This window comes from Schistocerca gregaria, chromosome 11, assembly GCF_023897955.1.
Source record: "Schistocerca gregaria isolate iqSchGreg1 chromosome 11, iqSchGreg1.2, whole genome shotgun sequence".
In the NCBI taxonomy this organism is placed as follows: domain Eukaryota; kingdom Metazoa; phylum Arthropoda; class Insecta; order Orthoptera; family Acrididae; genus Schistocerca; species Schistocerca gregaria.
Window position 1 is genome coordinate 72095960 of NC_064930.1, and position 19075 is coordinate 72115034.

At 45.2% G+C, this 19075-nt stretch overlaps 1 protein-coding gene and 1 non-coding gene across 5 annotated transcripts in view; both read left to right on the plus strand.

The window, feature by feature from the left end:
* The first annotated feature begins 7350 nt into the window (after positions 1-7350).
* LOC126295222 (uncharacterized) overlaps positions 7351-19075 on the plus strand; it is a 150353-nt gene continuing 138628 nt past the window's right edge. Inside the window, exon 1 of one of the 4 annotated variants that reach the window (XM_049987564.1) lies at positions 7351-7569. The gene's annotated coding sequence lies outside the window, so the exon portion shown is untranslated. The remainder of the gene's footprint in view (positions 7570-19075) is intronic. The other 3 variants (XM_049987568.1, XM_049987565.1, XM_049987567.1) reach the window with 3 other exon arrangements.
* On the plus strand, positions 16240-16314 carry Trnas-cga (transfer RNA serine (anticodon CGA)). Its single transcript has one exon. It is a non-coding gene; the product is annotated as a tRNA-Ser (tRNA).

Consider the following 19075-nt stretch of genomic DNA (forward strand, 5'->3'; position numbering starts at 1 on the left):
TCGAAATGTGGTGCTACAGAAGAATTCTGAAGACAAGATGGGTAGATCACATATCTAATGATGAAGTACTGAATGGAATTGGGGAGAGGAGGAGTTTTTGGCACAACTTGACAAAAAAAAGGGCACGTTTGGTAGGACATGTTCTGAGGCATCAAGGTATCACAAATTTAACATTGGAGGGCAGCGTGGAGGGCAAAAATCGTAGAGGGAGACCAAGAGATGAATACACTAAGCAGATTCAGAAGGATGTAGGTTGCAGTAGGTACTGGGAGATGAAGAAGCTTGCACAGGATAGAGGGGCATGGAGAGCTGCATGAAACCAGGTCCGGAACCGCGCGACTGCTGCGGTCGCAGGTTCGAATCCTGCCTCGAGCATGGATGTGTGTGATGTCCTTAGGTTAGGTTTAATTAGTTCTACGTTCTAGGCGACTGATGACCACGGATGTTAAGTCGCATAGTGCTCAGAGCCATTTGAACCAACCATGAAACCAGTCTCAGGACTGAAAACCACAACAACAACAACAAACAGTCTCAGGTCAACGCAAGTCTCCTTACCTTTTGACTTCCGGTCAAGCAATTAAGACGAGAAAACGCTCTTTAATTCTGTATTGCCGCTACCGAGGGCAAGGTAGGGCAGTGCAAAAACATTTTGCTATGCTTGCACTCCATCGGAAGTCGCATCCACTAGAGCAGAAATGTAATTATTACGTTTTATCTCTGTTTGAAAGAGTTTGGCGGTCAGTTTCCAGCTATTTCAGTGACGTTTCTTTCTGACCACTGTGTGACAGATAATGAAGCATGAGTTTTCCTCCGTTGTTATAACGAATCAACTTTTCTTAGAGGCTCTGTCATAGCTCGATGAAACTTGGCCAAAACTGTAAGAAGTCCTGAAAACTATTTTGATGATCGAGAATAAGTCAGCATCACCTCTCGAAGCCGGCGAATGTGGCCGAGCGGTTCTAGGCGCTTCAGTCTGGAACCGTGCGTCCGTGTCGGTGGCAGGTTCGAATCCTGCCTCGGGCATGGATGTGTGTGATGCCCTTAGGTTAGTTAGGTTTAAGTAGTTCTAAGTTCTAGAGGACTGATGACCTCAGATGTTAAGTCCCATAGTGCTCAGAGCCATTTTTGACTTCGCAAAGAGGTTTTCCGTGAGGAAAGGAGTATTGCTTCGGTCACGTGACTCAACAGTTCGTTCCAGTTCTGCTCTTCTCTTAGTCTGTTTCAGTCTAAAAGGTTTCGTACTATCGAACTTCTATGTAGCGCATTTTATAATCTGCGCCGTTTTAAGTACGACATTTTGTGACCAGAGCTGCTTCCTTGCCCACCCTCTTAGAGGTTTTAGCTTTTTCCGGCTTCTGGATAATCCACAGTCGGAGCCTGGAGCCAAATCAGACTTACGAGAGATCCGTGCATTGCGAAAACACTCAGCAAGCAAAACACTTGCACGCTTGTCTTCGTTTCCTACAAACAGGCAGGACCCTTTTCAAGGTATTCCCAACCTTCAAGTTGCGCTTGGACACATCTGGATGCAGAGTCTGATCACGTTCTCGCTACCACGGCCATGTTTTTGATATTTGCTCAGGTCGTGGCCTAAGGGCTTCTTCTATGTCTAAACTGCTAAAGCGTTTTTTTTTTTTCACTGCATAGACCCATACCGAAATCTAAAAGCTCTTCATTCCCTATCGATATAGCCATTAAACCATGTTCAATTTATGGAATGAGTTCGTCGCGGTCACTCGTTTGCTCATTTTTTTTGTAAAAAAAAGAATAGTTTTTCAAAAATATGTTCATTTCTTTCTGAAGAGTTTGATGTATAAAACATATATGTTCGAGGATTTGTGAGACATGTTAATCGGTCGTAAGTGTGCCAAAGTGCAGTGGCACGCCTCTTCACACAGCATTCTTCTGTCGCACGTCACTGTATTTCTCTCTGTGGCATTCAGTGGTGTGTATTTGTAATGGAAGCTACCAAAATATGGCGGACGGCGGAAATTAAAACGTCCTGTGCTGCCTCTCCTACTCGCAGTCGGCCGGTTTGACATCATACAACCCTTAAAAAAAAAAATTCAACTTGGTGGGATTATTTGCGACTGGGAGAGTAAGAACTTTACAGAAAATTTTGTCAGTCTTTATTGCCTATTAGCTGATAGCCTCCTCTTTTGTTGACATAAAATTAAATACAGGTAACATAAAACCAGTAAAGACAAGAGACAAGCAAGACCGCAGGCCGTAGTGGCCGAGCGGTTCTACGCGTTTCATTCAGATTCGAATCCTGCCTCAGGCATGGATGTGTGTGATGTCGTTAGGTTAGTTAGATTTAAGTAGTTGTAAATTCTAGCGAACTGATGACCTCAGAAGTTTAGTCCCATAGTGCTCAGAGCCATGTGACCCGAACAAGAGAGTACACATTTCTTCAGTCCTTATGTCCCAATATTTTTCTCTCCAATCTTGCTACAGCTTTACACGACGTAGTTTCCCTTCTGCGAAAGACTCTGTTACCTCATCAAAGTTTGTCAAACGTTGTTATACACGAAAAATCGAAATATCATTGTCTAATAGTGAAAAAGCTGTTAATACGAATATTCCCCAAGACTGGTGTGGATTCTCGATTTGATTATACTATTTTGTCACTGTCTGCTAGATAAAACGAAATAGGCCTTACTAATATTTCAGCAGTTGTAGCACACGCCGAACAACAGAGACTGTTTTGTCACAAATGGTCGTTTCTATCTACCTCATTTACATAAACAACACGACTTAATATACACTAATGGCCATTAAAATTGCTACACCAAGAAGAAATGCAGATGATAAACGGGTATTCATTGGACAAATATATTATACTAGAACTGACATGTGATTACATTTTCACACAACTTGGGTGCCTAGATCCTGAGAAATCAGTACCCAGAACAACCACCTCTGGCCGTAATAACGGCCTCGATACGCCTGGGCATTGAGTCAAACAGAGCTCGGATGGCGTGTACAGGTACAGCTGCCCATGCAGCTTCAACACGATACCACAGTTCATCAGGAGTAGTGACTGGCGTATTGTGACGAGCCAGTTGCTCGGCCACCGTTGACCGGTCGTTTTCAATTGGTGAGAGATCTGGAGAATGTGATGGCCAGGAAGGCAGTCTAACATTTGCTGTATCCAGAAAGGCCCGTACAGGACCTGCAACATGCGGTCGTGCATTATCCTGCTGAAATCTATGGTTTCGCAGGGGTCGAATGAAGGGTAGAGTCACGGGTCGTAACACATCTGAGATGTTACGTTCACTGTTCAAAGTACTGTCAATGCAAACAATGGCATTCCGTACCACCGTGCCGGGTGATACGCCAGTATGGCGATGAGGAATACACACTTCCAATGTGCATTCACCGCAATGTCGCCAAACACGGATGCGACCATCATGACGCTGTAAACAGAACCTGGATTCATCCGAAGAGATGACGTTCTGCCATTCGTGCACCGAGGTTCGTCGTCGAGTACACCATCGCAGGCGCTCCTGTCTGTGATGCAGCGTCAAGGGTAACCGCAGTCACGGTCTCCGAGCTGACAGTCCGTGCTGCTGCAAACGTCGTCGAACTGTTCGTGCAGATGGTTGTTGTCTTGCAAACGTCCCCATCTGTTGACTCAGGGATCGAGACGTGGCTGCACGATCCGTTACAGTCATCCGAATAAGATGCCTGTCACCTCGATTGCTAGTGATACGAGGCCGTTGGGATCCGGCATGGCGTTCCGTATTACCCTTCTGTACCCACTGATTCCATGTTCTGCCAACAGTCATTGGATCTCGACCAATAATGTCGCGATACGATAAACCGCAATGGCAATGGGCTACAATCCGACATTTATCAAAGTCGGAAACGTGGTGGTACGCATTTCTCCTCCTTACACGAGGCATCACAGCAACGTTTCACCAGGCAACGCCGGTCAACTGCTGTTTGTGTATGACAAATTGGTTGGAAACTTTCCTCATGTCAGGACGTTGTAGGTGTCGCCACCGGCGCCAACCTTGTGTCAATGCTCTGAAAAGCTAATCATTTGCATATCACAGCATCTTCTTCCTGTAGGTTAAAGTTCGCGTCTGTAGCACGTCATCTTTGTGGTGTAGCAATTTTAATGGCCGGCAGTGTAATTCACGAAGTACCAATATCAAATGCGTATGAGGCGTATTACATGCTAAAAGTTCAATGTTGGGAAATAGTTTTACATTTCATTCATAGACTTCGTATTCTCAACCATGAGATCCAAAAGTGCTGTTAGTACGAAATTTTTACATAAATTACAGATCACTACGTTGTTCCACATATTTTGTGTGATGTCCTCGTTTCTTCTTCTTCCTTGTTCTAAGAAACTATCAATAAGTCTGTAGCTATTGCTGGCATTATCAGAACTTATGCTCCAGTTAAGTTCACCAACCCTGGCAGCACACCGGTTCTGTTAACCAACGTTTATTCCCCGTTAGGCGTTACTGCTTGCTCGTACGGCTAGCTCTGAGCACTGTGGGACTTAACTTCTGAGGTCATCAGTCCCCTAGAACTTAGAACTACTTAAACCTAACTAACCTAAGGACATCACACAAATCCATGCGCGACGCAGGATACGAAGCTGCGACCGTAGCGGTCGCGCGGCTCCAGACTATAGCGCCTAGAACCGATCGGCCACTGCGGGCGGCACGCGGCAATTAGCTGGGGCCCTACGTCTGGTCTTTAGTAGTGTGGCGATCTGGCAAAAATTTTCTGTCAAAACATCGTTTCCAAGAAAATGCGTAATCTTTCTTACCTGTTATTACTGTTAGTCGTTTATTTCCCCCCGTGTAGCCTGAATCTAGGGTTTCGCTAGTAATTATGACAACGCTAGTCACTCCTACGCCCGATCAACCACATAAACAAATAGCGATTAGTATTCATCCGTTCGACTTTATTGGATTCAGCTCGTATAGTGCTGTCCCCATTTGTCTGCGAGAAAGTTTTTTTGTTTGTTGATGCGACGGGGATTCCCCTGGCAGAGACATCACGTGCGTTATGCACGCATTCAAAAAGCAACTTAACGATTAGTCAGAAGTCAACTTATAATGTGTTCAAAAATGTTCAGAAACCAACAGGGATGCGTTTCAAAATCATATCAATAATAAGGATGTAGAGGCTTATCTCGCTAGGGGTAAGATAGATACTGCCTACAGGAAAATCAGAGAGAGACCTCTGGAGAAAAAAGGACCGCTTGCATGAATATCAACAGCTCAGATGGAAACGCAGTTCTAAGCAAAGAGGGAAAGCAGAGAGATGGAAGGAGTATATAGAGGGTCTATATAAGGGCGATGTACTAGAGGACAATATTATCGAAATGGAAGAGGATGTAGATGAAGACGAAATGGGAGATACGATACTGTGTGAAGAGTTTGACAGAGCACTGAAAGACCTGAGTCGAAACAAGGCCCTGGGAGTAGACAACATTCCATTAGAACTACTGACGGCCTTGGGAGAGCCAGTCCTGACAAAACTCTACCACCTGGTGAGCAAGATGTATGAGACAGATGAAATACCCTCAGACTTCTTGAAGAATATAATAATTCCAATTCCAAAGAAAACAGGTGTTGACAAATCTGAAAATTACAGTTTAATAAGTCATGGCTGCAAAGTACTAACGCGAGTTCTTTACAGATGAATGGAAAAACTGGTAGAAGCCGACATAAGGGAAGATCAGATTGGAACACGTGAGGCAATACTGACCTTACGACTTATCTTAGAAGATAGACTAAGGAAAGGCAATCCTACGTTTCTAGCATTTGTAGACTTAGAGAAGCTTTTGACAATGTTGACCGGAATACTCTCTTTCAAATTTTGAAGGTGGCAGGTGTAAAATACAGGGAGCAAAAGGCTATTTACAGTTTGTACAGAAACTAGATGGCAGTTATAAGAATTGAGGGGCATGAAAGGGAAACAGTGGTTGAGAAGGGAGTGAGACAGTATTGTAGCCTCTCCCTGATGTTATTCAATCTGTATATTGAGCATCAGTAAAGGAAAGAAAAGAAAAATTCTGAGTAGGTATTAAAATCCATGGAGAAGAAATAAAAACTTTGAGGTTAGCCGATGACATTGTAATTCTGTCAGAGACAGCAAAGGACTTGGAAGAGCAGTTGAACGGAATTGGCAGTGTCTTGAAAGGAGGATATAAGATGACCATGAACAAAAGCAAAACGAGGACAATGGAATGTAGTCGAATTATGTCAGGCGATGTTGAGGGAATTAGATAAGGAAATGAGATGGTTAAAGTAGTAAATGAGTTTTGCTATTTGAGGAACAAAATAACTGATGATGGTCGAAGTAGAGAGGATATAAAATGTAGACTGGCAATGGCAAGGAAAGCGTTTCTGAAGAAGAGAAATTTGTTAAAATCGAGTATAGATTTAAGTGTCAGGAAGTCATTTCTGAAAGTATTTGTATGGAGCGTAGCCATGTATGGAAGTGAAACATGGACGATAAATAGTTTGGACAAGAAGAGAATAGAAAATTTTGAAATGTGATGCTACAGAAGAATGTTGAAGATTAGGTGGGTAGATCATGTAACTAATGAGGAGGTATTGAATAGGATTGGGGAGAAGAGAAGCTTGTGGCACAACTTGACTAGAAGAAGGGATCAGTTGGTAGGACATGTTCTGAGGCATCGAGGGATCACAAATTTAGCATTGGAGGGTAGTGTGGAGGGTAAAAATCGTAGAGGGAGACCAAGAGATGAATACACTAAGCAGATTCAGAAGGATGTAGGTTGCAGCAGGTACTGGGAGATGAAGAAGCTTGCACAGGTTAGAGTAGCATGGCGAACTGCATCAAGCCAGTCTCTGGACTGAAGACCACAACAACAACAACAACAACGAATAATGGATAGACCAACGTGCAGTGGACGCTAGGCGCTTTGTAAAAGTAGGTTTTTTTCTTCAAAAATATGAATCTGGCGCCCTCTGAATTTGCCGCTCGAGGCAAATACCCCGACTTGGCCTCACCCCCTCTATCCCCCGCTTCCTCCCTCGGAACAGATACGGACCTTAACCAACGAGGATGACATATTGGGGTGATGCAAAGCTTATGTTGATATGAGTATCAGTGAAAATCGCATCAAAATCGCTTCAGTAGTTCGTGAGATGAGCGCTGACATACCGACAAACAAACGCGGCCGGGGACATCTTAATACGAGCGATAAGGAGCAAGCTGACGTCACGCGGCGCTACGTCACAGCGCCTCGATCACGTGGGACGGCGGCGGCGGCGTGGCTGCCCAGCTGTATCAGTAGCCAGAGGGCGCCATCAGAGGTCAGACGTCGCGCGTGAGAGAGGGGACAGCAGTCAGCTTACGTCTCTCAAGGCCGCTACGCATTCGACTGCGGTGAGTACAGTCTGTGCAGTTGAGCCAGACCCCGTTAACACAGACACGAACCGCCAGACAAATTCGACGTGTGTAGGGGCTTGTGCCGGCCGGTGTGGCCGAGCGGTTCTAGGCGCTTCAGTCCGGAACCGCGTGACTGCTACTGTCGCAGGTTCGAATCCTGCCTCAAGCATGGATGTGTAGGTGACGTCCTTAGGTTAGTTAGGTTTAAGTAGTTCTAAGTCTAGGGCACTGATGACCTCAGAAGTTTAGTCCCAGAGTGCTCAGGGCCGTATGAACCATTTTTGTAGAGGCTTTTGCCAACCGACCGACCAACTTTTCTTGTCGGTATGTCGCGACAGCCAACCCTTCCTCCCCCACCCCCCACCCCTCCGCTGCCAAATCACCACCTGACAAATTGTTTGAAGCGCTGTGTTGGAAAATGCCTGACAGGACTTGTTCTTTTGTCACTGTGTACGGAATTAAATGCTATTCTACACTGAAGAGCCAAAGAAACTGGCACACGTGCCTAATATATCATGTAGAGACCCCCCCCCCCCCCGAGTACGCAGAACTGCCGCAAAACAAGACATAATATGGACTTAACTAATGTCTGAAGTAGTGGGAGGGAACTGAAACCTAAGTCCTGTAGGTCTGTCCATAAATCATGCAACTATGAGGGGGTGGAGATCTCTTCTGACAGCATGTTGCAAGGCATCCCAGATATCCTCAATAATGTTCATGTCTGGGAAGGTTGAAACTTCCTGGCAGATTAAAACTGTGTGCCGGACCGAGACTCGAACTCGGGACCTTTGCCTTTCGCGGGCAAGTGCTCTACCAACTGAGCTACCGAAGCACGACTCACGTCCCGTCCTCACAGCTTCACTTCTGCCAGTATCTCGTCTCCCACTTTCCAAACTTTACAGAAGCTCTCCAGCGAACCGTGCAGAAGTACCACTCCTAAAGAAAGGATATTGCGGAGGCATGCCTTAGCCAAAGCCTGGGGGATGTTTGCAGAATGAGATTTTCACTCTGCAGCGGAGTGTGCGCTGATATGAAACTTCCTGGCAGATTAATACTGTGTGCCGGACCGAGACTCCAACTCGGGACCTTTGCCTTTCACGGGCATGTGCCCTACCTTTTTTTCAGGAGTGCTAGTTCTGCAGGGTTCCCAGGAGAGCTTCTGTAAAGTTTGGAAGGTGGGAGACGAGATACTGGCAGACGTGAAGCTGTGAGAATGGGGCGTGACTCGAGCTTCGTTAGCTCAGTTGGTAGAGCACTTGCACGGGAAAGGCGAAGGTACCGAGTTCGAGTCTCGGTCCGGCACACAGTTTTAATCTGCCAGCAAGTTTCATATCAACGCACACTCCGCTGCAGAGTGAAAATCTCATTCTGGGAAGGTTGGTTGCCAGCGGAAGTGTATAAACGCAGAAGAGTGTTCCTGGTGTCACTCTCTAGCAATTATGGACGTTTTGGGTGTCGCATTGTCCTGGTAGAATTACCCAAGTGAGCAGGAATGGACAATAGACACGAATGGATGTAGGTGTTCAGACAGGATGCTTCCGTACGTGTCACCTGTCAGAGTCGTATCTAGATGTAGCAGGTGTCCCACATCACTCCAGCAGCACCTGCCCCACACCATTACAGAGCCTCCATCAGCTTGAGGAGTCCCCTGCTGACATACAGTGTTCATGGATTCCTGAGGTTCTCCCCATATCAGTACAAGTCCATCCGTTCGACAGAATTTGAAATGAGACTCGTCTGCCCAGGCAACATGTTTCCAGTCGCCGGCCGGAGTGGCCGAGTGGTTCTAGGCGCTACAGTCTGGAAGCGCGCGACCGCCGCGGTCGCAGGTTCGATTCCTCCCTCGGGTATGGATGTGTGTGATGTCCTTAGGTTAGTTAGATTTAAGCAGTTCTACGTTCTTAGGGGACTGATCAGCTCTCATAGTGCTCAGAGCCATTTGAACCATTTTGTTTCAAGTCATCAACATTCCAATGTTGGTGTTGACGGGCCCAGGCGAGGCGTACAGCTCTGCATCGTGCATTCTTAAAGGGTATACTAGTGGGCCTTCGGCTCCGAAAGGCTATATTGATGATTGTTCGTTGAATGATTCGCACTCATGACACTTATTGGTGGCCCAGCATTGAAATCTGCAGCACTTTGCGAAAGGTTTGCCCTTCTGTCACGTTGAACGATTCTCTTTCCGTCGTCGTTGGTCTCATTCTTGCACGATCTATCTCCGGACGCAGCGATTTGGGAGATTCGATGCTTTACCAGATTCCTGATATTCACGGTACACTCGTGGAAAACCCCCAACTTCACCGCTATCTCGGAGATGCTGTGCCGTATCGCCCGAGCGCCGGCTATAACAACACGTTCAGTCATTTAAATCTTGATAACCTGCCATTGTAGCAGCAGTAACCGATGAGGTAACTGCAGGAGATACTTTTTGTCTTATATAGGCGTTGCCGACCGCAGCGCCGTATTCTGCCTGTTTACATGTCCCTGTATTTGAATACACGTGCCTACATCAGTTTCTTTGGCGCTTCAGTGTAATATGTATGACAGAGTGCCAGGCGGACGAAATTTTATTGACAGACTTTCGGGGAAATTTAAAGATATTTAAAGATTGAATATCTTTATGGGACTTGTGCAACGAGTGTAGCAACAGAGTTGCAAGAAATGAGGCACAAGCTTCATTTTTTAATGAATCCATAATGGGTTCATGTCACACTTAAAGGCAGCAAAAGATACATGTTTTGTGAATAAATCTCCGTCGACCATCTGCATTTCGGGTTTTAGGTTTTATTTCTGCTGCTTATCAGAAATGGAATCTAAAAACCGTAATACAGACAAAATATATCTTGAATTACGTTTGCAGTACATATTGGAAGTAAAACCTAAAAACCGAAATACAGGATGTCAGTTGACACTTACGTACAAAATACACTTGCTTGTCGGTTTTTTTTAAAATAAAAAAATCACATCTTCTCCTATAAAGAGCAAAGTGTTGACCCTTTTTTTTCCCTTTTTTTGATAGTTGCCAAATGCTTTGTTTCCTATGTTGCTGTTGCCTTATTTATTAGATGATTCTCACCACCATGATTTTCTGTCTTTCTTCTTCTAAGCTGAAATGAGTTTCTGAAAATTACAGAGCCATCTTTGTTGCTTCATTCACAAATAAATTAATGAAGTTTACTTGAACGTCCTTTGTTCTATTTATTTTGCTTCATCGTGATATGTTTCCTCAGGAAACTACAAATCACGTTGCAGGTTTCAGGGATCATTTTAGATAGTAATTGTGTGGAGAAGAGCACTAAATTGGTGGCCCTCTTATTTTCTGCCAGGGGCTGTAAACCGTACTGTAGCTAACAGTCTCTTCTTGCAGCTTACAGCGTCTTTCAGGACCGTATTGTTTTTAGTTAAGAATGGTCTGATGATGTTCAACAGCTTCGAAACGCACTATTCATCCAGTATTAGACAATTACGAAAATCATCGGCTCCTAGATCCCTATGTAACAGAGGATTAGGCACTTCTTTGGCCACAGCTCTCTCTCGGCTTTTTTTATCTTTGCTTCGTCTAAAGCAAACAAGGCAAGCCCTTGTTCTTTCTGTGTAAAATCAAGCGGGTTCTCCTAGAACACAATCTCATCGTACTTACGATACGCCACGCGGGATTAGCCGAGCGGTCTCTGACGCTGTAGTCATGGACTGTGAGGCTGGTCTTAGCGGAGGTTCGAGTCCTCCCTCAGGCGTGGGTGTGTGTGTTTGTCCTTAGGACAATTTAGGTTAAGTAGTGTGGTGTGCATACTGTAAGACCTTCAGTACACACACCCTCAGATTATTTGACTAGTCGCTCTAACGAAGTAGGCGAGTGTCAGCAATGTGTCTCGTGGTCTTATCGTGTCGTGTTTATCTTCTGCCATTAGGTCAGACGATACAAATGCCACTTGCACGCTCAGAGTAGCAGATTGATGCTGACCAACTTTAAACAGAACTTGATTAATTTTCACACACACTCATGACCTTAGCAGTTAAGTCCCATAAGATTTCTCACACATTTGAACATTTGAACTTACGATACAACAGCGCAGCTCTGTAACTGCTGAATGCAATCAAACGGGCGTATCTAGGCTGACACGACATTGGTCGGTCGGCCGGTCGGTTGGTCCGTCAGTCTGTCGGTCGGTATGTTTGTCGGTCGGTTGGTTGGTCGGACTGACTGCGTCTGTCTGTTGGTTGGTCGTTCGGTCTGTCTGTCTGTCCGTTGGTCAGTCGGTCGGTGCGTCTGTCGGTCGGTTGGTTGGTCTGACTGACTGACTGTCTGTCTGTTGGTTGCTCGGTTGGTCGTTGGTCGATCGGTCGGTCTGTCAGACTGACTCTGTTGGTCGGTCTGTCTGTCTGTCTGTCTGTCTGTCTGTACGTTGGTCAGTCGGTCTGTCCGCAGCTATACTGATGCCTGTGTAGCCGCAGAAGTTTCACATCAAAGAGGTGCAGAGACAACTAACTTGGTTTAAATGTGTAGAAATATTAAACTGTCCGCTTTACAAAACAAAGTACCATACGACCACAGTACGAGTGAAGCAGTTGGAATCAGACTTTGATTTCTTAGTGTTATACTAGGGAAACGAAATCAGTCTAAAAAACGAGACTGTTACAAATCACTCGCATGACCCATCTTAGCATATTGCTCAACTGTGTGGTATCCATACCAGATAGCACTGAAGGAGGATGTTGAATGTATACAGAGAAGGGCAGCACTAATGGTCGCAGGTTTGTTTGACTCATGGGAGAGTGTCACGGAGATTCTGAAAGAATTTCTTGAAAATTCACGCAAAGTATCCTGCGGAAATCTACTCAGGAAGTTTGAAGAACAGACTAAGGTGATGAATGTCAAGATATACTACAACCCCTTATGTGTCTCTCCCGTAGCGATCCCGAGGACAATAGTGCAGTAATTACGCTTTGCACAGGCGTGCTTAAGGGGAGATTTACTATCTTTGGCCCGAAAAAAACACTTTCTTTGAGAATTTCTCGGGATGTGTTACAGATATAAATGTAAAATTTGGTCAAAATGTTTATTGATATTTCCTCTACAAACTATAATTTTTTAGTCCGGAAATGTCGAAGAGCAAAGGCGCAAGTGCCGTCGGAGCGAAACAACATTTCAATGTAGACCTCCACGTGCAGTATGTCACAAGTCAGCCGGCTCATCTGAAATCAAAATTGAGTCGATGTTAGGCGAGGTACAACTCCTAAGGAATCTTATATACTTCGCTAAGTTATTTGGGCCATAGGAAACGAAATGGTGGCCATTTGAAAAAAAAAAAGTTTTTTTTCATCGATATTTCGACTTTGTCGGCCAAGTAAAAATATTTATAGTTGATGGATCGGAATAAAAGTGGTACAACTCCTAGACAATTTAGTTAGCTTCGTCGAAAATAAAGAATCGTGCCAATCGGTTCAGTAGATTTGAAGTCGCCACACCGCGCGATAAAAAGAAAGTCATTTCGATAAAAACGCGTTTAAAGTTTTGACTACATATAAATGCAATATTACGCAACGTACGTTCAATCTGCTATTCCGGGTCCATAAACTAGTCCTTCCTCTTCCTCATAGAGGGCGTTCTGCTCGATCTGGGCCATCATGCGCTGCTCCAGAGCCGTTCGTACGGCCGGTGTATTTTACCCCTGCCACCTTCAGAATTTGAAAAGAGTATTCCAGTCAATATTGTCTAAAGCTTTCTTTAATCTTTCCTTAATCTATTTTCTAAGATAAATCGTAGGGTCAGTAAAGCCCCACGTGTTCCAATATTTCTACGGAATCCAAACTGGTCTTCCATCAGGTCGGCTTCTACCAGTTTTTTCATTCGTCTGTAAAGAATTCGTGTTAGTGTTTTGCAGCCATGGCTTATTAAACTGATAGTTCGGTAATTTTCACATCTGCCAACACCTGCTTTCTTTGGAATTGGAATTATTATATTCTTCTTGAAGTCTGAGGGATTTCGCCTGTCTCGTGCATCTTGCTCACCAGATGGTAGAGTTTTGTCAGGACTGGCTCTCCCAAGGCTGTCAGTAGTTCTAATGGAATATTGTCTACTCCCGGGGCCTTGTTTCGACTCAGCTCTTTCAGTGCTCCGTCAAACTCATCACGCAGTATCATATCACCCGTTTCATCTTCATCTACATCCTCTTCCATTTCCATAATATTGTCCTCAAGTACATCGCCCTTGTATAGACCCTCTATATACTCCTTCCACCTTTCTGCTTTCTCTTCTTTGCTGAGAAATGGGTTTCCATCTGAGCCCTTGATATTCATACAAGTGGTTCTCTTTTCTCTAAAGGTCTCTCTAATTTTCCTGTTGGCAGTATCTATCTTACCCCTAGTAATATGTGCCTCTACATCTACAAAAGATAGTAAACCTCTCCTTAAGCACATTTCTGGCTTTCCATTCATGAATGTAGCGGGAATAAGTGGTACAATAGTAAGTACCCCTCTCCCTGCCATGTACTTCACAGAGGTTTGGTGACTGCAGATGTAAATTGTTTGGTTGATCAGGGGGAGGGGACCAAACAGCGTGATCATCGGTCCCATCAGATTAGGGAAGGATAGGAAAGGATGTCCACCGTGCCGCTTCAAAGGAACCACCGCGCCATTTGTCTGAAACGATTTAGGGAAATCACGGAAAACCTAAATCACGATCGCCGGACGTGGGATAGAACGGTCGTCCTTCGGAATGCGAGTCCAGTGTGCTAACCACTGCGCCACCGCGCTCGGTAGGTGTAGATGTGAATGTTATTTCATAAAAGTTCAGAGGAACAAATTATTTTCTTTAAGATGTGACGCACGAGAAAGGCATCGGATTGTATCGCTGTCTTAGGAGCTGTATGTGACCGCCAGAGTTCCAGGGCCTATCTCTTTGACACGATATCTGAAATTCAAAAAATAAAAGTGGTAATAAACACTGTAACAGCTATCCACCTCGTTCTCTTCCGAGCTCAGAACCTACATCTACATCTACGTTTATACTCTGCTAACCACCGAACGGTGTGTGGCGGAGGGCACTTTACGCGCCACTGACATTACCTCCCTTTCCTGTTCCAGTCGCGTGTGGTTCGCGGGAAGAACGACTGCCGGAAAGCCTCCGTGCGAGCTCCAATCTCTCTAATTTTACATTCGTGATCTCCTCGGGAGGTATAAGAAGGGGGAAGCAATATATTCGATACCTCATCCAGAAACGCACCCTCTCGAAACCTGGACAGCAAGCTACACCACAATGCTGAGCGCCTGTCTTGCAGAGTCCGCCACTCGAGTTTGCTAAACATCTCCGTAACGCTATCACGGTTACCAAATAACCCTGTGACGAAACGCGCCGCTCTTCTTTGGATCTTCTCTATCTCCTCCGTCAACCCGACCTGGTTCGGATCCCACACTGATGGGCAATACTCAAGTATAGGTCGAACGAGTGTTTTGTAAGACACCTCCTTTGTTGATGGACTACATTTTCTAAGGACTCTCCCAATGAAACTCGACCTGGCACCCGTCTTATCAACAATTAATTTTATATGATCATTCCACTTCAAATCGTTCCGCACGCATACTCCCAGATATTTTACAGAAGTAACTGCTACCAGTGTTTGTTCCGCTATCATATAATCGTACAATAAAGGATCCCCCTTTCTCTTTATTCGCAATACGTTACATTTGTCCATGTTAAGGGTCAGTTGCCACTCCCTGCACCAAGTGCCTATCCGCTGCAGATCTTGCTGCATTTCGCTACAATTTTCTAATGCTGCAACTTTTCTGTATACTACAGCATCATCCGCGAAAAGCCGCATGGAACTTCCGACACTATCTACTAGGTCATTTATATATACTATGAAAAGCAATGGTCCCATAACACTCCCCTGTGGCACGCCAGAGGTTACTTTAACGTCTGTAGACGTCTCTCCATTGTTAACAACACGCTGTGTTCTGTTTGCTAAAAACTCTTCAATCCAGCCACACAGCTGGTCTGATATTCCGTAGGCTCTTACTTTGTTTATCAGGCGACGCTGCGGCACTGTATCGAACGCCTTCCGGAAGTCAAGGATAATGGCATCTACCTGGGAGCCTGTATCTAATATTTTCCGGGTCTCACGAACAAATAAAGCGAGTTGGGTCTCACACGATCGCTGTTTCCGGAATCCATGTTGATTCCTACAGGGTAGATTCTGGGTCTCCAGAAATGACACGATACGCGAGCAAAAAAGGTGTGCTAAAATTGTACAACAGATCGATGTCAGAGATATAAGTCTATAGTTTTGCGCATCTGCTCGACGACATGGCTTAGCCACAGCCTGGGGGATGTTTCCTGAATCAGATTTTCACTCTGCAGCCGAGTGTGCGCTGATATGAAACTTCCTGGCAGATTAAAACTGTGTCCCCGACCGAGACTCGAACTCGGGACCTTTGCCTTTCGCGGGGTAGTGCTCTACCATCTGAGCTACCCAAGCACGACTCACGCTCGGTCCTCACAGCTGTACTTCTGCCAGTATCTCGTCTCCTACCTTCCAAACTTAACAGAAGCTCTCTTGCGAACCTTGGAGAACTAGCACTCCTGAAAGAGGCAAAGGTCCCGAGTTCGAGTCTCGATCGGGCACACAGTTTTAATCTGCCAGGAAGTTTCATATCAGCGCACACTCCGCTGCAGAGTGAAAATCTCATTCTGGATACATCCCCCAGGCTGTGGCTAAGCCATGTCTCAGCAATATCCTTTTTCCTCCAGGAGTGCTAGTTCTACAGGGTTCGCCAGAGACCTTCTGTAAAGTTTGGAAGGTAGGAGACGAGATACTGGCAGTAGTGAAGCTGTGATGATGGGGCGTGATTCGCGGTTGGATAGCTCAGTTGGTAGAGCACTTGCCCGCGAAAGGCAAAGGTCCCGAGTTCGAGTCTCGGTCTGGCACACAGTTTAAATCTGCCAGGAAGTTTCATATCAGCGCACACTCCGCTGCAGAGTGAAAATCTCATTCTGGGAATCAAAAGAAAGCTTTTTCTCACTTTCTTATCACAATATGTACAGCGTTAGTCAGGTGAGGTTAACAGCTCATTTATTTCGTTAAGTGTTCCAGGTATCGAAACTGTTTCCTGCAAATGATGGTACGCTAAGGAGGCACGTGCTTTTGTTATGTGATAAACAGTCTTAACTCCTGTATCGATCGAGATAATGAAGCAAGAGTGATTTTTTTACAAACATGATATGCTTTCTTAACGATATCGGAAAGCGCTTGAAAAGATGAGTGGAGCGATACGAAACTTGTTAATTTCGACGGCGGAACTCTTCGTCATGGAATGTGGGAAACGTTCTAAAACTAAAAGGCAATTCGACCGGAATCGAGCACCATGTTGTAAACATGCCATGCTGTACGAAGCCTTTCGACTGTCTACTTGTTGGCACTGAAACCGGCCGAGGTGGCCGAGCGGTTCTAGGCGCTACAGCCTGGAACCGTGAGACCGCTACGGTCGCAGGTTCGAATCCTGCCACGGGCATAGATGTCTGTGATGTCCTTAGGTTAGTTAGGTTTAAGTAGTTCTAAGATCTAGGGGACTGATGACCTTAGAGTAAAAATAATCCCTAACGTGCAATTTAAGGGATATAAAGATCTAAAATATATGCAGAAAAGTGGATGATACAAAAGTGGGCGTGGCACATAAACACAAGTGGTAGGAAAATGCTCTTCAAATAACCGAAAACAGATTTTTTTCGACCTGAACCACAGAGTGGTCCCCTTGCGTCATACGGAGGTCGAGGACGAAGACAGCAACTGTCAGAACACACGACGAAGCTGTTCTGGCTACGATGCTTATATATCCTCATGACGGCACCAAACCGAGGAATATGGGATCAGCCACAAGAGTGTCATTCTCTGGCTCGCATCCACATAATCTGCAGCCTAATCATCCGTCACTACATCATGCAATCGGAGGGCGAGACTTCGAACGCGGTACAGAATGTTCGTCCGTTTGTCCTGCATCGCTTGGGAAACGACAGTACTGTTTTCCAACGTGTGCTCTTTAAAGGCGAAGCTACGTTTACGAGCCACAGTGATGTAAATTGTCGCAGCATGCTCTATTGGGCAGCCGAAAATCGCCTAGCTTCTCCAGGTACAAGTTTATGCCACGATGACGATGATGTTTGGTTTGTGGGGAGCTCAACTGCGCGGTCATCAGCGCCCGTGAAGTCCAAATCTTTACGCTGTCCAGTTTTTACACAGTCCAGTCCAGCCTCTTTCGCGAATGTTTATGAGGAGGATGAAATGACGAGGACAACACGAACACCCAAGCCCCGGGCAGGGAAAATCCTAAACGCGGTCGGGAATCGAATGCGGGACCCCGTGATCCACAAGCAGCAGTTTATGCCGTATCCATACGGGTGAGGAGATTACCTATTAGGCGAGTGATGCTAAAAATCAAAATTACACTACTGGCCATTAAAATTGGTACACCACGAAGATGACGTGCTACAGACGTGAAATTTAACAGACAGAAAGAAGATGCTGTGACATGCAAATGATTAGCTTTTCAGAGCATTCACACAAGGTTGGCGCCCACGGCGACACCTACAACGTGATGACATGAGGAGAGTTTCCAACATAATTTCTCATACACAAACAGCCGTTGACCGGCGTTGCCTGGTGAAACGTTCTTGTGATGCCTCGTGTATGGAGGAGAAATGCGTACCGTCACGTTTCCGACTTTGATAAAGGTCGGATTGTAGCCTAACGCGATTGCGGTTAATCGTATCGCGACATTTCTCCTCGCGTTGGTCGAGATCCAACGACAGTTAGTAGAATATGGAATCGGTGGGTTCGGGAGGGTAATACGGAACGCCGTGCTGGATCCCAACGGCCTCGTATCACTAGCTGCATAGATAGCTGTACCTGTACACGCCATCCAAGGTCTGTTTGACTCAATGCCCAGGCGTATCAAGGCCGTTATTATTTCAGGAACCACTGTAGCCATTGATATGAAACTTTTGTAGGACATCAAACTATGCTCTAAGTCTACTGAACTACTGTATAATCATTATATTTCAGCCACTGTTATCAGAAATACAAATTTTTAATTACACGGTTAAACTTTTGTGTACTTTTTTTGTACGTTATCCTAAATAACTGTAATTGTTGTTGTTGTGGTCTTCAGTCCAGTGACTGGTTTGTCCCAGCTCTCTATGCTACTCTATCCTGTGATAGCTTCTTCGTTTCCCAGTACCTACTGCAACCTACATCCTTCCGGATCTGTTTAGTGTATTCATCTCTTGGTCTCCCTCTACGATTTTCACCCTCCACGCTCCCCTCCAAAACTAAATTTGTGATCCCTTGATGCCTCAGAACATGCACTACCAACCGATCCCGTCTTCTAGTCAAGTTGTGCCACAAATTTCTCCTCAATTCTATCAATACCTCCTAATTCGTTATGTGATCTACCCATCTTGTCTTCAGCATTCTTCTGTAGCACCACATTTCGAAAGCTTCTATTCTCTTATTGTCTAAACTATTTATTGTCCACGTTTCACTTCCATACATGGCTACACTCCATACATATACTTTCAGAAACGACTTCCTGACACTTAAATCTATACTCGATGTTAACAAATTTCTTTTCTTCAGAAACGCTTTCCTTGCCATGCCAGTCTACATGTTATGTCCTCTCTACTTCGACCATCAGC